We start from the raw sequence: 7,291 nt of genomic DNA, 5'->3' as shown, positions 1-7,291 counted from the left end.
ACAGAACTACTTTCTGCCCAGACCTTAAGATCATTCACAGGGGCCCTTCTCTGTGAGCCCCTGCCAAAGGAAGTGAGGCAGGTGGCTACCAGGAGGAGGGCCTTCTCTGCTGTGGCACCCCGGCTGTGGAATGAGCTCCCCAGAGAGGTCCGCCTGGCGCCTACACTGTACTCCTTCCGTCACCAGCTGAAGACCTTTTTATTCGCTCAGTATTTTAACACTTAATTTTAACTTAAATCTAAATTTTACTGTTCTAACTCTGTATTTTAATCTTATATCAATTTTGTTGCGTGGTTTTATCCTGGTTGTGCTTTTTATACTGTATTTTGTAATTGTGCTTTTAACCTGACGGTTGTTTTATTATGGTTTTAATTTTTGTGAACCGCCCAGAGAGCTTCGGCTCTTGGGCGGTATAGAAATGTAATAAATAAATGAATAAATAAACAAATACTTCCCTTCTAAATCAGAAGCAGGTAGGTTACACACGGTCACTTAAAAACAGATGACACCAGCGGTCAGCACACACATTCTCCTGCTCTTCTAGCACTTTAACCACTACGCCATACTGCCTCCCCGTGTACCGCTCTTTGTGGAAATTAAACGCTCACCCCTGCACCCCTTGGCTGTATCCTGAGAACCCGGTCTGCAACCCCCAACCCTCCAGGTAGGAAAAACTGGAGGAGAAACTCCCAACATCTGAGCCTTCCTTCCCTGAAAGCAAAATCGGTTATCTTCCCTCCCTGGGCAATTTCCGCGGAGGCGAGGTTTCTCTTTGTAGCTTGACCCTGGAAGTCACAGGCAATTTCAAAACGCCGGCAAGAACCGATTTGAAGCGTCACCTTTGGCAAGGTTCCACTTTTGAAGGGACTCCGAAGGCGAAGCACGCATTTCGCCTCCGTCGCCAGTGCCAGAGACGAACTCCCGACCGGGCTAGCTGCTGTTCCCGCTTCTAACGGCTAAGTTCAGCCGAGGAGAGGTGAAAATAAATAAATCCCCCGTTTAAACTGAGAGCTACTTTCTTTTCTTTCATTTCTTTTTTTTTAAAAAAGCACTCGATTGGATCGTTAAATGGAAAAGGACGAAACGAAACCAAATAAATCCGCGTTGCAGTCGCGTCAGGTGCGCAACGCAAAGGCCAAAACTGGAGGGAGAGGAGGACGAGAAGAAAAAATGAAGAAAAGTGAGCGATAAAAAGTGGGAATATGTGCGCTGCCAGGCAGGGCAGTCATAGAATCATAGAATCATAGAATAGCAGAGTTGGAAGGGGCCTTAGAAAAGGGAATTTCAGCAGGTGTCATTTGTATGCATGCAGCACCTGGTGAAATGCCCTCTTCATCACAACAGTTAAAGCGGCACGAGCTATACTAAAGTGACCAGATTTAAAAGAGGGCAGCTTTAACTGTTGTGATGAAGAGGGAATTTCACCAGGTTCTCCAAATATACAAACGACATCTGCTGAAATTCCCTTTTCTATGCAACTGTTAAAGATACAGGAGCCCGGTCCTCCTTTTCACATGGTCACCCTATTTTAACCACTGAGACAGGAGTGACAGAACTCCAACTCAGAGGCGTAAATCAATTCAGGCTTGTTAGATAGGTGACCATTATGAGCAGATGTATTTCATCCAATGAGCCCATGAATTATGAAATCCAGAGACCTCACCTATTTCCAATAGGGCTTCTTTCCCCCATGCAAAAGATTTCCAAACAGCTCAGAAGTTCTCGTGTTGAGCTCTGTTTGCAGTACAGGAGGATCACACCTGGGATTTCACAGGTGCAGTCAGTTACAGTGAGGGCTTTCTTGAGATTTATTTATTCATTTATTTATTTGTTACATTTATATACCACTCCATAGCCGAAGCTCTCTGGGCGGTTTGCAAAAGTTAAAAACAGTAAACATTAAAAGTATACAAAATTTAAAAACATCAAAACAACGGTATAAAAACAACAGCATCCATTTAAAAAAGAACAGTTCTGGGGGTCCGTTAAAAAACAAACTTAGCGTTGTTAAATGGTGTTAAATACTTGGGAGAAGAGAAAAGTCTTGACCTGGCGCCGAAAAGATAACAGTGTTGGTGCCAGGTGAGCCTCATCGGGGAGATCATTCCACAGGCGGGGGGGGGGGCACTTAATGACCCTCCTCCGCCCTTATCCTCCTCCCCCCCTTCTGCAAAGAGCCAAGAAAACAATGCTTTGCAGCTTCACAAAGGAGAGAAAGGGAGGCAGTAAGGAGAATGGTTCAAACAGTGGTCTAGGTGATAAGGACAACAGCAGATTTAGGGGGAACCTGCATTCTAGTGTCCTGTGGGTGCTCAGGAGTTCACACGCCATTCCAAACTTAATAGCAAATTCAGAACATATTGACCCGGCCTTGCGACGCAGGATGGTCACATTTCAACCAACAAGTCCACTAATTACAATTAGCGTTGCCCCTCACACCCCTCTGGTCTTGTAGACATCAGGGCCCTTGGAGGCATTAAATAAACACACACCCTTCTCTCCTCTCCGGCAAAATTGAGTAAGTCATCATTGCTGCAAGCTAGCTGCAATTTCCCGGGCTGATTGGAATAATTGCTTCATTAGTTGTTCTTAAGGCTCCGTGGAGCCATGAAGAAGCAAAACACACACACACACGCACACACACACACACACACACACACACACACACACACACACACACACATACCTTGTGCAGCCCTGGAAAACACCCGAGCCTGATCCACACACACAGAGAGATTACTTGTACAGCCCAGGAAAGCACCTGGACTTGTTCCAGCCTCCTTGGGCAAGAACAAGGAGAGCTCTGATGTTCCATCTGTATAAAATTCACAAGACTGAGATCCAGGACTTTCTTCACCAACACCAAATTCCCTGCCACGTAACCTGGGGAAGTCAGTACAGAACAGGGACGAGTGAGAACTTGGTTCCAGTTCATTTTTGGTCAGAACGGACCGGAAATTCAGAAACGACTTCAAATTCAGGATGAAAAGAACTTGAGTTTAGAAAAAAAAATCAGATGCAGGACATCAGGAAAATCTTCCTGACTGTTAGAGCAGTACGACAATGGAACCAGTTACCTAGGGAGGTGGTGGGCTCTCCCACACTCGAGGCATTCAAGAGGCAGCTGGACAACCCTCTGTCAGGGATGCTTTAGGGTGGATTCCTGCACTGAGCAGAGGGTTGGACTTGATGGCCTTGTAGGCCCCTTCCAACTCTGCTATTCTATGATTCTATAAAGCAAAACTGACAGACCCCTCCCTTCCTTGATGCGTAATATCACAGAGTCCTGGCTCTGTGGCACATCCAAATTTGATACCGACAAGGGAACGTTCACCAAATCATGCTCACCCCTCTCTCGGAGGGAGCTGCTCTGGAAAGCAGCTATCCCCAAAGGGAGAAGCTACACCACCAGCGTCGGATTCATCAGCTCAAATTTCTCGGCTTAAGGGACCGGGGATTGGGGGAGAAGAGTGAGATCAAGGGAAAAGCCTGAAGCAAAGATAAGAACGTTGCAGCCGCAGCAGTTCGAGGCTCTCGAGGCTGAGAGCAGGAAACGCATCCCAATGGGATTCTTCTTCTCTCTCTCTCTCTTTTAATTGGGGGTCGGAGGGGGGACGAGAGCAGAGGCGAGGTGTGAGCACAAGATGGGCATGGCGTCTGGTCCCCCGCCAATGGCGAGTCATAACCATCACTGCCAGAGGCGCAAGCCATGCAGAAAAAAGGAAACCATTAAAGCATTACCACAGCTCACCGAACAGAGTTCGCCAAGCTGGGAGCAGGAAGAGTAGGGCGAGAGGTTCCCAACGAGAACCAAACATGTTGCCTCTGTGAAACACGCCTCATGCAACTGCATTGCCCTCAAAGCTTAGATGAGTCCAGGACTTCGTTTTCAGCCAGGATTCGTTTATTTTTTTAAAATACTTCGGATGTAGACACACGTAAGGATGTCCAGATTTCACGAACACCCATGTATGCATGTCGCGTGAGTTGGGCGGTGTTGTTCATTCCGGGATCGGTTCCCAAACCGAGTCGATTCCCCCCTCTGTTATGCAGGAAATTATGTAAATAATTCCAAAAGAACGTTCGAAAGAATTTACATAATTTATGTTAGTACGTAACGTCCAACATTTTGTCCCCGATTCCATTCAACTTCTCCTTGCGCGCATTCTCCAGCATGGCATATGTCTCGGGAGAAACTTGCGCATTTTTCTGAGAATAAATTCGCGTAAATTTCAGGAAAGTAAAAAATAAAATGAAATCCAGAAATTGTCGGACTCTGCACAGCTTGGGGAGGTTGGTCCTCAGTGGTCCAACCTCCCCAATTCCTAAGAATTCTGCAGGTCAGATTCTTAGAAAACCAAACTCATTTTAGTCCGTCGCAAATTTCTTCAGCATCTCTAGTTACATGGCTGGAAGGAATTTCAGGGCATCACCTAGACAGCCAGCGTGATTAGAGTGTTGGACTTTTAAATCAAAAGACCTGAATTCAAGTTCCTACTCAGCTCTCAAGCTGGGAGAATTTGGGCCTTTCACTGACTCACAGCTTAACCTACCTCACAGGGTTGTTGTGAGAATAAAGTCAAGAGGAGGAGCATCATGTATGCTAACTTGGGCTTATTGAAGGAAAAGCGGGCTGATGTAAACTGCCCAGAGAGTTTTGACTATGGGGCAGTATAGAAATGATGATGATGATAATAATAATAATAATAATAATAATAATAATAATAATAATAATAATATATTTATTGCATTTATATCCCGCCTTTTTTCCTCCAAGGAACCCAAGGTGGCGTACTTAATCCTTCTCCAACTCTCCATTTCTATCCTCACAACAACAACCCTGTGAGGTAGGGTTGGGTTGAGAGTCTAAGACTGGCCCAAAGTCACCCAGTGGTTTCATGGTTGAGTGGAGACTAGAACCCAGATCTCCTGACTCCCAGTCCGATACTCTAGTCACTACACCACACTGTAAAAATAAATAAATAAAATCTGGAGAGGCTGGATGATTGGGTTGAAACCAAAGAAGATAAAATTCAACAAAGATAAATTCAAAGCCCTGTATTTAAATATAAAAATCAAAGTATCGGATGGGGGAGACCTGGCTTGAAAAGGATCTAGACGTCTTGGTTGATCACGTGGAGAAAATGAGCCAGCAGGGTGACGCTGCTGCAAAAAAAGCTAATGCCATTTTAGGCCACATTAACAGAAATGTGATGTCCGGATCATGAGAAGTAGTTGTTCCACTCTGTTTTGCACTGCCTGGACTGCAGCTGGAAGACTGGGTCCACAGTTCAGGATGCCACATTTTAAGAAGGGCATTGGTCAATCAGAGCACGTCCAGAGGAGGGTGACCAGGAAGGCGAGGGGGGGGGAGGATCCTGCAAGATTGAAAGAGCTCGGTGGGTTTAGCCTGGAGATGAGAACATAACGGGGGAAATCATGATAGGGGCCTTCAGAGATCTGAAGAGCGAAGACGGCACAGACGTGTTCTATGTTGCTGCTCCAGAACATAGAACAAGAACTAACGGAGGGGAATTGCTGGTAATTGTTGCATTAGGCCTCATCACAGACAATTTGATGAGCCAAATTTCAACCTCTCCCTTAATGCTAACCTAGCGGCAGCCATTCCATCAGGCCACCTGCACTATTTCCAGCTTAGCTAGCCATTATGAAAGTTTAAGAATTGGTGCCAGGGCATGTTTTTTTTTTCCTCCTCCCTCCGCATCTCCTTTTCCTTGTGTGTCATCTCTCTTAGACTGCAAGCCCAAAGGCAGGGACAGCCTTACTCCTGGTCTTTACAAGTTCAGCTGGCTAAATAAGAGGCTCAAAACAGCTTGAAATGAAACAAACACACGAACAACCAAATAGTAAAACGTCCTGCATACCTAGCATAACACTCCGGTGTCCCCCCGTGACTCAGGTCCAATGTTTTTCATGCCTTACTTTCAGTGCAGAGACAGCGCTGCTTTTCCCGAACAGAAGAATCGGTTTGGTGCAGGGAAACGCATCGAATTTCAGGGATGTGAACATTTTATCTTCGCTGGAAGTGGATGGTCCAGGAATAAAGCATTTACCTGCTGATGGTCGGACTCTTTGGTTGTCAATGAATGCTGTTTTATTGCCACCTATGATGCAGCAGAAAATCTGTCACCCTAAGCACTCTAGCCTATTGATGATGGGCTGGGGGTGGGGGTGGCGTGCAGCGTGGAGAGGCAAGAAGGAGATGAAGAGCACACGATATTAAAGATCACAGCTCTCTCCAAACAAGAGACACTGCACAGTTTAGACGCTGCAGCTGGAGAACAGAGAAGAATTGGCGTGTTCAGAGGAGGGCAACCAGGATGATCAGGGGTCTGGAAACAAAGCCCTATGAAGAGAGACTGAAAGAACTGGGCGTGTTTAGCCTGGAGAAGAGAAGACTGAGGGGAGACATGAGAGCACTCTTCAAATAGTTGAAAGGTTGACACACAGAGCAGGGCCAGGATCTCTTCTCGATCCTCCCAGAGTGCAGGACACGGAATAACGGGCTTAAGTTACAGGAAGCCAGATTCCGGCTGGACATCAGGAAAAGCTTCCTGGCTATTAGACCAGTACAACAATGGAACCAGTTACCAAGGGAGGTGGTGGGCTCTCCTACACTAGAGGCATTTAAGAGGCAGCTGAGCAACCATCTGTAAGGGATGCTTTAAGGTGGATTCCTGCATTGAGCAGGGGTTGGACTCAATGGACTTTTAGGCGCCATCCAACTCTACTATTCTATGATTTTGTGGCTGCATTTTGGAAAACACAAATAGGGAGAGGCAGATATCCAGTGCCACTCCATCCTGGCCACAGAAGAGGAGAAGGTGGTGGTGGGCCATGTGAGCTGAGATAAAATCTCTTAAGAATTAAATAAGCCTGATAGCAGGGATAAGGAACCAAACGTGAACCTTCATGGCCACACCCATTTCCTGGCCGCATCCTTTCCTGGCCACACCTACTTCCTGGCCACACCCCCTTTCCCCTTCATGGCCACACCTCTTTGCTGGCCGCATCCTTGGGTGGATTTGCCTGTGTGTTCCCCCTAGCCACCTGTTCTAAAGGGTTGAAATGCCTCGCCTTAGGCTTAATTGTTTCCAGGAAGCGCTTTAAGCTACCAGATAAGAACAGAACATCAGAAGAGCCCTGCTGGATCAGACTGAGAGTCCATCTAGTCCAGCACTCTATTCACACAGTAGGCAACCAGCTGTTGACTAGGGACCCACAAGTAGGACATGAGTGCAACAGCACCCTCCCGCCCATGTTCCCCAGC

The sequence above is a fragment of the Elgaria multicarinata genome, chromosome 20 (assembly GCF_023053635.1).
Source record: "Elgaria multicarinata webbii isolate HBS135686 ecotype San Diego chromosome 20, rElgMul1.1.pri, whole genome shotgun sequence".
Lineage (NCBI taxonomy): Eukaryota > Metazoa > Chordata > Lepidosauria > Squamata > Anguidae > Elgaria > Elgaria multicarinata.
This window is presented reverse-complemented; position numbering follows the sequence as displayed.